Source organism: Pteropus medius, unplaced genomic scaffold (assembly GCF_902729225.1).
Source record: "Pteropus medius unplaced genomic scaffold, Ma_sr-lr_union100, whole genome shotgun sequence".
NCBI classification, from domain to species: Eukaryota; Metazoa; Chordata; class Mammalia; order Chiroptera; family Pteropodidae; genus Pteropus; species Pteropus medius.
The window spans coordinates 224,606-237,751 of record NW_024356247.1 but is presented as its reverse complement, the minus strand read 5'-3'; positions in this window follow the sequence as shown (position 1 = coordinate 237,751).

Sequence of the window (13,146 nt, the reverse complement as noted above, 5' to 3'; positions counted from 1 at the left end):
CGCCTCTTCCTCCCTCCACGGGCAGCCGCGACAGCCCCGCGCTGCTCCCCGGCCCTTCCTGCCCCTCCTCATGCCCGCCCGGCCGCCGCAGCTGCCCCTGCGTCCCTCCGCTGCTGGCCCGAAGCCCTCGCTCCCGGCCCCCTCGTCCACACGCCCCGTACGGGGACAGTAGGAACGGAAAAGCCGAGCACACGAAGTATCCTGTTCCGCTGCTCTCGCCTCCCCGCGGGCTGCGAACGGCCGCCGACCCACTGGATCCCCACGGAAGACCGGCCTGTCCCTCCCCGCCACCCACTCCTTCCTCACAAGCAGCCTGCAACTGGGGTGGCTCCGCGGACCTCGGGACGAGAGCTGACCCGTGAGCCACCCCGCCCTGCCCTTGGGAGTCCCCGTGGCCCTCCTTGAGCTAAAGCGGGGCGACCCGAAGGGCACGGCCCAGACTTGTAAACACGGAGCGGGAACGGCCCGCTCGACCCCGGGGGCTCGGACCCCCACGGTCCCGCGCTCTCCCTCCGCCCTTCCCGGCAAATCCCCGGCGGCTGGGGAGGGGAGGAGGCGGCCCGGCGCGCGGGCCCGCCCCTCCGGGCCGTCAATCAGGGCTTTGTTTGCGCCAACCTGGAGCCCAAAGGAGCCGTGGAGGGCCGGGTCTGCGCCAGGGGCCGGGCCGGGGAGGAGAGGAGGTGCGGTGGCACCGGAGGAGGCCGGGCACGGGCGGGGCGGCGCACGGAGATCGGCTCAGGCTCCGCCCGACGCTCTGTCCCGCATCGGGGGACAGGTCGGGACGCCCGTTTGGGCCAGGGCCGCCCGGCCCCCGGCATCCCGGCTGCACTGGTCCCTCGGGCCTCCGCCGCCGCTTTTGGAGCGCTTGGGATCCGGCGGAGCCGCCGGTGGGGTGACGTCCTCCGGCGCCCGCCGCCCCCTTCCGCCCACCTCTGGTATAGAGACCTGGGACTCCCCGGCGACCGTCCCACACTAAGGCCCCAGCCCGGCAAGGGTAAGGGACACTCGGATCCCCAGAGAGCGCTCAGGTCCAGGCCGGGGGCGGGGGACGAAGCCGGAGCGCTCTGCCGTGTTCAGCCCCAGACCCGGGGTCGGCCCCGCGACCTCGGGCAGCGCCCCCCGCCCGAGGTCCCGCGTGTAATGTAGTAACCATGAGGTCGCCGCGGGGTCACCCAGCTACTCCGCTCCCGGCCGGCGCGCCGCGGGGCGCCGAGCTCTTTCTACCCGGCATCTAATTAACCTTCCGCTCGGTGAAAAGACTGCGTGCCCGCTGCAGATGCGGCTCGGGGCTGCGCCAGCTGCCCGCGAACGCCGGGGTCTCTAAGCGTCGGAGGGCGGGCCGAGCCGGCCGGAAGGCCGAAGGTGCGCCGAGGGGCCTGTAGCGTCAGGACAGGAATCCGCCAAATTCACAAAGCACGGGGGCGGCCGGCGAAGCGGGAATCGCTCAAGCGAATAGGGCACGTCCCGTATCGCCCCGAGGTTAGTGTTAGTATCACCCGCTTTTTCCAAGCAGGAAACCTGAGGCTCACCGAAGTCAATGCATGTATCAGCCTACGGTCACGGGACGAGTCAAGAACAAACCGAAATTCAAGGCAAGTGTCCATACACCGAAGCCTCACGCTCCCTGAGCTTCATTCAGTGTGGGAGTTGTAGGATTTGGCGCTCCCAGGGAGGGTGACAGGGAAGGGAGGACAGGATCTGGCTTAGCTATCCCGGTAGGTTTCCGGAGGAGTCGGTGGCCTACATGGGCCTTGAATGTTGAGAAGCATTTTTAACAGGCTGGTGGTGGCGGTGGACGTCCTAATCTAACAGGAAAAGGCACAGAGGCACAGAAGGACTCTACTCATACAGAGATAACTGAAAGCTAATCAGACCGAGTTATATATATGTAATATATATATTATATATATATATATATAAAAAAGTCCCAAGAAACTCTTGTATTTTAAGGAAAATCCACAATGCTTCAGCCATGAGGAGTGACAAATTATGGACATTATGGGCACTGGGACTTAAGACGAACTCTTGAGTTAGAGTTCTCACCGTGCACGTGACCGACTTTTCCCAGGGGAGAGCTAGCCCTGGTTTCCATTTGCAGGGAACCTGATTAAGACCCAGAACTAAGAATAGATCCCGGAGTCTCACAGCCCATCTCAGACCCCCTACTGTCTAAATTCTCTGTTCCTCGTTATTTAAATGTGATTCGAGATCGCTGGAGTGGGGCTGAGGGTGGGTGATGACACTCACTGAGAATCTCTTGGGAAGGTAGTTTAGAAGGCACTTTATAATGCCTAGAGCGCTGGCACGAGGAGACCTGGATTCTAATCTTGCTTCTACCATTGCACACCTGTGTGATCCTAAGTCGTTTTCCGTCTCTGAGCTTCAGTTTTTTATCTGTAAAATGAAGTGCATACCTACCTACTTCAAAGAGTTGTTAAATGTCCCGCTGAGAAGCATAGGCTTTATTTGGGATATACAAGAGAGCCACTGAAGATTTTTGAGTAGGACAGTGACATCAGAAGATACCGTGTCTTGGAAAGATAAGAGGTAAGGGAAGCAAGCGATGAACCAAGTGAAAAAAAAAGTCGCTGATCAAAAATAAGGCGCTGACTGTCGGGATGAAGACAAAGGGATGGCTCTGTGAAACACTGTTATGGTAGGGTTGACAGAATGGATTTGGGTAGGGAGGGAAAAAGAAAATGCAAAAATAATGCTGACATTTCTCACTTGAACGAAGAAAAGGACGGTAATAGTGTTCATAGAGACTGGGAGTTAGGAGCCGAATCGGGTCTGAGGTGCCTGTGGTTTATCTCTTCGACCAAACAATCTTGTCAATTATAGCTCTGAAATACAATTTTAATCATGACACTTCTGCGCTTTAAAATTTTCAGTGATTTTCCATTTAACTCTTAAGATTAAATTCCTCTGCCAGGCATGAAAGGTCCCTTCTGGTTTAAGACCGGCTTCATTCATTAAGCAAGTTTACTAAGAGTCTCTGTATGCCAGGCTCTGCACTTTAATAACAATACCTTGTGCCTGTTTCCGACACGCTCATATTCAACTTGTTCAGCGCCACTCTGTCATGTTCTTCCCGCTCTTTTCTCTCATTCCCGTCAGGCTTCAAACACACTGAATTGCCCACCATTCCTGCTGGTCTCTCAGCCCTCACTGCCCATCCTCCTCAATATCCTATGGTCGAGATTCTATGTCTTTTCCTGAATCTCCAGAGTGGGTTCGACAAAGCAAATAGCAAGGTTAACCTTGAACCGAGGAAGCCACGCCTCTTGCCTCTGTCATACCATTCGGTCATTCATTTCACAAACAGTTACTGAGCAACTACTGTGTGCCAGTCACCGTATTAGGCGCTGGGAACATAAAATGGTCCTTGTCCTCATGGAGTTTATATTCTAGTGAAAATATTAATAATTATAACTACTATTTATTACATTTGATTCCACTAGATGGGGGTGAAGACATTTCGAGATGAAGTTTTCTCTACAAATTTCTAAATCTGACTTGGTCAGCAAAGATTATCAATATGAAATCTTTAGAGAGCACCTACTACGATAGACTTATTCAGCTCGGCTCATATTCATAACAAGTGAGCCCTTTAAATTATTTTACTTGTCTGACTGTGCACCTTGGGAAACCCTAGTGGAAGTCTCTGGCTTATCTGCAAGCGAAAGAATGTGTTTTCTTCCCATCCCTAACAGAAAGAAGCCCACAGTGGAATCATTCCAATTACTGATGCCCTTGATCACTCACACTAGTGAGTGAAGCAGAGCAGTTGTTCCTTAATGCGGTCACACATCAGAATCATAGAGACAGAAAATAGAGACTTTTGTAAAACTACTGACTCCTGGGTGCCACTCCACACTTGCTGAATCAGAATATCTGGCTGTGGGAGCCAGGAGTACATAGGGTTCGCAATAGTTTCAGGTATACAGTACAATGGTTAGAAATTTATATAATTTATGAAGCGATCCCCCAGATATATACAGTGGAATATTACTCAGCCATAAAAAAGGAATACATACTTTTAACAAGGCTTCTGATAATATTGATGCACTACCAAGTTTTGAAAGCACTAGACCAAAACAATCATGAAGCAAATTTTGGATCTCAAAGAATAGTACGATTTCTCTAAAATTTCTCCCAAAACTTTGAGGACCAACATAAAGACGTCAGTTTGTAATATTGCCATGTGAGGGCACGTATCATCACGTACCATTAATGAAATGACATTTTAACACTGAAATATAGAAAATGTAGAAAGGGCATAGACTTTTACTTAAAAAAGTCTTTCTCGAGAAAGGCTACTTGACAATTTTTTCCACACGTCAGCAGACTGTTGAAAATGTCACAGACCGTCATGGGTCTGCAGATTAGAGCTTGGAACTCACTGGACCAGATGACCTCTGATAGCCCTTCTATCCGTGATGGTTCTATTTTAGGCCAAAGGTATGTCCTTGCTTTGAGCCTCTCCTATTCTCCAATAGAATTTTCTGGCTAGAATGGAACCCAACAAGTCATTCGCATCATCCCCCTGCCCTGTGCTTAAATCATCCTAACTATTCGAGAATGGATGACAAATTGAGAGCTTTCTCCAGAAGGTGAGCACGAATATTTCCCTCCTTCACTTTTCTTTATTCATTTCTATGAGGGTAACTTGAGTTCTGTTGACACCACATCTCCTTGGATCCAAGAGCCAAGTGGGATTGACTGTGAAAAGGAGCCAGGATACTCTAGCAGTGGCAAAAGAAGTTCAAAGGCAGATAACGCTTTGGTTTTATTGTCCATAATCGGGAAAGAATACTGATGGGAACCCATATTACTAAGAAATAAATTTGAATGCTGACGTTTTGCGATGGCCAAAGTCGAGGCATGAAAGGGAAAAGATATTGGATGTAGCCTGATTTCAGCTTGAGCCAGCAGGCTATTCATAATAATGGGCGCATTAAAAACAAATCAATTGGTCATATTCATGGAGCCTGCTTCCTGAATGCCAAGGAAGAAAATATGCTCAATATTTGGTCTATTATTAGAGCAGACATAGAGGGGAAAGATGACAGAAGCAGCATGAGCGTTATAGAAAACAACATGACAGAAATACTTAACCCTCTGAGGGATGACACAGAACAGCAAAGCTTGAAGTGTGAGGAAGGGAGGAATGGACTGGCTTCTTAATCATATCAAGAGAAAAATGGAAAGAGATTTTTAAGCCTTTTATTCATTCGTTTTTTTTTTCATTCATTCAAGAGATATTTATTGAGAGCCTACTATGTGCCAAACATTGCGCTAGACCCTGGCTGACGAATTTTTTGTCCCGAGAAGTGGAACCCTTCTAGGGCTGGAACACAGGTGTCTTAGATGTATGTTTACAGTGCAGCATAAAGATTGGCCTTGATCTTGATAAATCTCACTTTCCTCCCATAGACTGTGACCTCCTTGAGCGTAGGGTTAGCATTATTTATATTTGTATCCTTAGCACTTAACACAATGTCTCATACAAAGAAGGTGTTCTAAATACATACATACATACGTGCATACATACATGCATATGTACATGCTTTTGGCTCCTTGATTTAAGAAATGCGGTTCCTCTTTCAGGTTTGTTGTGAGGATTAGCAATAAAATATGGAAAGCACCTAGCATAGCACCTGGCATGCAGTAAGTGCTCAATAAATGCTAACAGCAAGATGGCTTAAAGATTGCTTACGTTGGAAAAAGAAGAAAATTACCTAGTATGTTCTTCGGCTTTGGTTCGATTCCAAAATCTAGAGCATACAATGTCAGAGCTGGAAGGGACCTTCCATAAAGTCCAATCTCCTCATTTTACAGATGGGAAAACTTAAACCTAAAAAGAGAATAGGACTTACTTAAGGTGATATCTAAAATACCTAAGCTTTTTCTTCTCATGACCTCAGGTCCTTATGGAAGGCAATATGGCATACATACTTATAAGGCAGGGGCATCATTTTATAATTGACACAGAGAAAGATTCAATCATTTGCCAGAGGACCTCTGATTCACACCATGGCGGTCTGACTGCAGGGTCTATGAATTTAATCATTATATATATATATATGTATCACAGCACTTAGGAAATTACGTTAAAATTACCATTTTAACATGTCTCTCCACAAGAACCTAAGCAACTTGAAGGCAGAAACAGTGTTTGGGTTCCACTGTGGATGGCTTCCACTTAACGAATGTTTACTGAGCAACAATTACACACCAGGACTTGCTAGCCCTGAAAAGCAGGCCGTATCTTTAAAGCCAGATTATCTAGACAAGGAGAATAATCAGTGAGAAGCTTCAGGGGGAAAGTGAAATGTCAGAGTCAAGATCAGATCTGAGAGTTCCTCAGCATATCAAGAGGCTTCTTTCAGTAAAGGCTTTGGGGGTGTTACATTTGGTAGGTGTCTGGTTTTGTTCGATTTAGGAAGTGCTCTGCCCTGATAATATCATTTGGCTGCTGCTTTCCATTTGGCCTTCAAAGAATTCACAGTCTAGCGAAAAAGATAAGTCACATACATACAGAAAGATAACTCCCCTAGCACCGCATCAGTGATAAAGACACTAACTCCTGAAGAGGTCAAAGGAGGACAAGGCGAAGGACACCTGGGGGTGGGCCGAGGCGGGAGTCAGGGTAGCAGAAGGAAGGCTGTAATGAAACTTTGTGTGCCTGCATCTTCAGACATTCCCTAGTCCACCTTTTTGGAGGTGACTTTTTGTACTCCAAGACAGCCACAGACATAGGGTCTTTAGGAACCCAAGGCCCTTGTACAGGAAGTTTTTAGAGAGTAATAGAACGATTGAACAGTGGTGGGATTTAGGGCCAGAATCATGTATCAGCAGTTGAGTTAGAGAGTGACCGGTATGCTCCGGCTCAGGGGTCAAGTTTCAAGTCCAACTTGCTAACCCTGCAGATAAAGAAAGCCAGTTACAGGGCAGGAAAAAATCATTCAAATGGAGCAGGGGCACGGGAGTTGTGTGGAAAGTAAGAACAAAGAAGAGGCAGTTTGTTTTTCTCCTCCAGTGCATACATATTTACAGAGTCCCATCTGTGCCTGATTAAACTCAGTTTTCCCAAGGCCTCTCTATGGATGGAAAAAGGAAACAAGGCAGTAGTGCACTTTCTTGAAAATTTCTGGGACCTGGAGATGTTAATCCGCTTACCCAAGGTCATGCCATGAGAGAGACAGAGAACTCTTGTCTCTTAACTCCTAACTGTGAGACACTTCTCCACACCACACTACCTCTGATTGTCATTCAACCGCTTAAAACTCTGAGATGATTTTTTTGGTTCCTAGGACACTTCTCGCAGAGACACTTAAGCTCAAGCAGCACTTTACTGCTCACAAATACCTTTGTGTCCTTTTTCTCAAATCCTACCCCTGACCAAATTGAAAGAATTTTACCATGAACACCTATATACCCCACACTGGATTCTACCATTAACATTTTACTGTATTTACTTTGAATCACATATCTGTCCATCGATCCAACTCTCCATTGACCTATCAATCCATCTTTTTTTAATGAATTGCAAAGGAAATTAAAGACATCAGTACACATCTTTCTCTCGCTATTTTTGCATGTATATTATCAATAGAATTCATTTTTTAAATTAATTTTTATTTTTCAATTTTAGCTGATATTCAATATTATTTTATATTAATTTCAGTGTAGTGATTAGACATTTATATAACTTATGAAGTGATCCCCCATAAGTCTAGTGCCCACCTGGTACCGTACATAGTGATTACAATGTTATCGACTATGTTCCTTATTTTTGACTATATTACCTATTCCGTACATTTTTTCCCCATTACTATTTCATAACTAGCGATTTGCGCTTCTTAATCCCTTCCCATTTCTCAGGCAGCCCCCCACCCCACCCCCAGTCTGGCAATCATCAGTTTGTTCTCCATGTCTGTGAGTCTTCTGTTTCCGTTTATTTAATAATTTAAAAAATTTTTCAATTACAGTTGACATTATATTATATTAGTTTCAGGTGTACAACATAGCAATTAGACATTTATATAACTTACAAAGTGATCACCCCAATAAATCTAGTACCTGCCTGACACCATACATAGTTATTACGTTTATTTTTTCTTTTATTTCCCTTGCCCAAGGAAAATCATCAAAAAATATATATATATATTACTAAGAGCGATATCAAAGAGTTTACTGCCTATGCTTTCTTCTAGGAGTTTTATGATTTGGGGTCTTACATTTAAGTTTTTAATCTATTTTGAGTTCATATTCTTGTATATGGTGTAAGAAGGTGGTCCAGTTTTTTTTTTTTGCATGTATCTGTCCAATATTCCCAACACCATTTATTGTAAACACTGTCTTTCCCCATTGCCTATTCTTGACTTTTTGTCATAGACTAAGTGACCATGTAGCCATGAGTTTATTTCTGGGCTCTCTATTCTGTTCCATTGATCTGTGTGTCTGTTTTTATGCCAGTACCATCCTGTTTTGATTACTGTAACCCTGTAGTATACTCTGATATCAGACAGTGTGATACCTCCAACTTTGTTCTTTCTCGAGATTGCTGTGACTGTTTGGGGTCTTTTGTGGGTCTACATAAATTTTAGGATCATTTGTCCTAGTTCTGTAAAAAATTCTATTGGTATTTTAATAGTTATTGCATTGAAGCTACAGATTGTTTTGAGTAGTACGGACATTTTAATAATGTTTAATTCTTCCTACCCATGAGCACGGTATATGCTTCCATTTATTTACATTTTCTTCAATTTCTTTCTTCAGTGTCTTATAATTTTCTGAATACAGGTCTTTTACCTCCTTGGTTACATTTATTCCTAGGTATTTTATTCTTTTTGATGCAATTGTAAATTGTAAATCGTTTTCTTAATATCTCTTCCTGAGAGTTTGCGAATATTTTGTATCCTGCAACTTTACTGAATTCATTGATCAGTTCTAACGGTTTTTTTAGTGGAATCATTAGGATTCTCCATATATAGTAGCAAATCATCTACAAATGAAGAGTGCAGAGTGGAACGGGGCTGGCTGTTGGCTGCTAAAAGTGCCTAGTACAAGTGCGAGTTGGGTGAGGTGAGGCTTCAGAGTCCCCCGGGGCAGAGTGAGCAGAGCTCTCCGGACCAATGGGAATCGCGATCTGGCCGTGCAGGGGCGGGCTCAACACCGGCAAGATGGCGCCCGCCCCACCGCGGCTGTGTGGGAGAAGAGCTGAGCCCCGGACACTGGCAGCTGCCCCCCACCCCTCACCCTGAGGCCACACACCTCGGACTCTCCCTGTATGTGTCCGGAGCCTCCCGAGTCATCGGCCCTCCACCGGAGCCCAGGGTGAGTGCCCACGAGTGAGTCTGTGCGCGTGCCCTTTAAGAGGACACCCGGGTTCCAGCCGCCCTCCGTCTCACCCGGAGGGACTGCTGATTTTCACCGCCAGATGTTGTGGGGGCTGGTCTTCCCCGCACTGGTGCCCCAGGCTGGGGAGCCTGATGTGGGGCCAGGACCCCTCGCTTTTCAGGGGCCCTCTGCAGCTGAGATAGCCCTACTGATTCTCGCCTGCCACACATGCTTGTGGGACCAGCCCAGTACATGTCTTCTTCCCTCCTGCCAGTCTCCAGGTGGCCTCTTCTGTATGTCCTTAGTTATAGGACTTCTGTTCAGCCATAGTTCAGGTGTTTCTCATTAATGGTTGTTCTGTTGTTTAGTCGTAATTTCGATGTGGTCATAAGAGGAGGAAATCTGAGAGTTTATCTGCTCCACCATCTTGACTGGAACGCTCTAGAGTTACTTTTTTTGCAGCTTTTTTCTTCTGAGGTAAAATTTGCATATGGTGAAATAAATACATCTTTTTTTAAATACATAAATCTTAAGGAAACATTTGCTGAGTTTTGAAAAATGTACATAGCTGCGTATCTCAAACCCATATCAAGATATAGAATATTGCCATCATCCTAGAAACCTCCCTAAAGCCCCTTCCCAGTTAAACCCACCCGCACCTCTTCTTTGACAGAAGCACTATGAGTTAGTTGTGTCTTTTCTAGAGATTCATATAAATGGAATAACACCGTATGTAGTCTTTTGAGTATGCCATCTTTCACAGCGCAGCGCTTTTGAAATTCAGCTGTGTTGTACTGGGTTAGTATTCCATTGTATTGGTGTTGTATTCATCCATCGATGGGCGTCTATGTTGTTTCTAGTTTGAATATGAATAAAGATATTTGTAAACAGGTCTTTTCATGGACATATTTTTATTTCTTTTGGTAGATACCTGGAAGTAGAACTGTTAGGTCATACAGTAAGGCGTATATTTAACTATGTAAGAAATTGCCGTAATTATGTCAAAAAAAAGTGGTTCCCTTTTACATCTCAGCAGTATATGAGTCCCAGTAACTCCACATCTTTACCAATAGTTCATATTTGCATTTTCTTAAAGTGTTTATTTTAGTCATTCTAGTGGGTGGGTAATGGTTTTCACTTGCAGTTCCATTATAACTAATGATGTCGAATATTTTTTTCATGTCCTTATCGGCCATTCATACATCTTTTGTGATGTGTCTGTTTAAATATTTTGTTCATTTTTAAATTGGCCTGTCCATTTTTTTTTATTATTGAGTTGTATAAGTTATTTACATATCCCGGATACCAGTCCTTTGTCAGATGTGTTTTTTGCAAAATTTTCTCCTAGTCTACAGTTTGCCTGATTTTCTTGACAATGTCTTTTGTGGGTAATGTAAGGTAAGGGTTAAGGCTTACTTTTTCCTATGGATATCCAATTATTCTTGTATCATTTGTTGAAAAGACTTCCATTTCCTGCATTAGATTGCTTTGGTTTCTTCTCTCTCTCTTTTTATTTTTGTTGTTGTTATCTCTCTTATTTAGAAAAGTAGATGCATAAAGCTCATTGAATTTTTACAAATGGAACACTTTCATTTAACCAGCCCTATATCCCAGCAACCATATCATTACCAGCATCCCATAAATCCCCTTTGTGCTGACTTACACTTACAATCTCTCCTTCTGCTACAACGGTAACCACTATCCTGATGTCTAATGAATGGTGCTATGAACATGTCTTTTGTTGTACATACGTATGCATTCCTGTTAGATGTATACTTAGAAAATAGAACTACTAGGTCATAAGGCACGGATATCTTCACATTTTAGTAGATGCTGCCAAACAGTTTTCTGAAGTGATTATTTCAATATGAACTTGCACTGGTAGTTGCTCCATACTTAGTATTGTTTATGTTTTTCATTTTTTTTATTCTGGTGCAAATAACATTGTGGTTTTATTTCCCTGATTTAACGGTTGAGTACCTTTTTCATAGCATTCCCATAGACTTCTCATTGCACTTTGCACTCAATTATAGTATCTCACTTTTATCCGGCATTTATTTTCACCTATTACTTGGTTAAACCATTTATTGGAGCGACTCCAGCTTTATGTCGTGGGGCCTATCTCTTTGTAAATTATCTCCCTTACTAGGCTAGGAGCTCTTCAAAGGCGGAAACTCCACCTTATTTAATTCTATACACCCTCCTCCATTCACTATTCCCACATTTACAGAGTGATAAGCACATAGTGAACATTCAATTCACATTTGTTAATTAAACGCTCGTTATTGAATACATGGCATATTTTATACTTTGAATATGCACAGGGCATCAACAAATGGTTGACATTGTTAAATCGATGTCAAGAGAGATTTTGTACAGGAAAGATTAAAGTAAGTTACTGAAAGTTCTTCCATAACCCTGAGGCTCCGAACTAGACCTTGGATTCATTTTCGGAGGCTGGAAGGACAATGGCTGTTTATCTTAGGCCCCTGCCATGTTCCTAGAATGTCAGCTCTATGGGGATAAGGATTTTTACCTCCAGTATCTAGAAGAGTGCCCAACTCATAGTAGATGCTTAATAATTGATTTTCAAGTGAATGATAAGAAAGTCAACAGAGTGGCCTGAGCCTCCACCCTCTGTCCCATCCTGCCTTGATGTTTAAAATACTGCTTCCTTTAAGTTATGTTCTTTCAAAATACCAGTCACCAGAGAAAAGGGACTCACTCAACCTTTTACATGTGCATGTGATTAGCTCTTCACAAAACAATTTCATATCTAGTATTCCCGTTTATCTGTACAGAAGTTTTCTGAGGTGGGCAAGTCAGATTATCGTGCAAAGGGGAAATTGAAGCTCAGATAGATGAAATTATTTTGTTTCAAGTTACTCAAGTAGTATGTGAAAAAGCCAAGACTTGAACCTAGGTTTTCTTATCTCCATCCAGAAATTTTCCTGCCTCAAATGAATTTATCAGATTGGTGAAGATGGAGGTACTGGAGGGCCCTGGGGATGTGAACGGAGCAGGAAGGAACCAGGGAGAAAACTACAAATAAGGAGGATCCTGAAGGGACAGACTGTTGAAGATGAGTCTGGTGCTGCGTCTGGTCCGCCCAGCTCCATAATCATTGCCTCGGGAGCCCCAGTATAACTCCCTCGGGGTGCACACTTCCCTGGCTGGAAGGGATCCAATCCAGGGTACTTGTGAAAGAAACAATATTTCAGGCCCTCTTCTTATTAGAAGATTTGATTTTAGGAGTGAATATTTGGGTGGGGGAAGATTCAGGGGATGCAGAGATGGTGGGAAGGGATTAGCCTCAGGGCCCTAGAGCCAATCAGCAAGCAAAATCCTTATGTCTCTAGATTTCTGGGGAAGCACCACATGTGTGACGGGGGTGGGAATATGTCTCCAGCTTCTCATCTACCTAGGGAAAGCCAAATAGATCTACCAGAATCAGATGATACTAATTGGTTACAGACCCATTTCAAACACTTCCTTTTTGCAGTTCCTCATGAACAAGCTTGGAATGGGGAGGAGTTTGGGAGGAGCCACAGCCCAGAGCTCAGTACTCTTGGAGTTGAGTTTCTGGCCACATTCAATTTGTTCGTTCCAATTCTGAGGATGGGTTCTCTGTTTGCATATAAGATGAAGGAGCAGGGGAAAGGAAGGAACATTGGTGAAAAATATCAGTGGTAAAAAAAAAAAAGCAGAGAACTCCATGGTCGTAGCCTTTGTCTGGCATTAGGTTGCCAACCTCAGACTTTGAAGGGTATTTAACATCTATCAGTCCCCATGGTTGAGAGA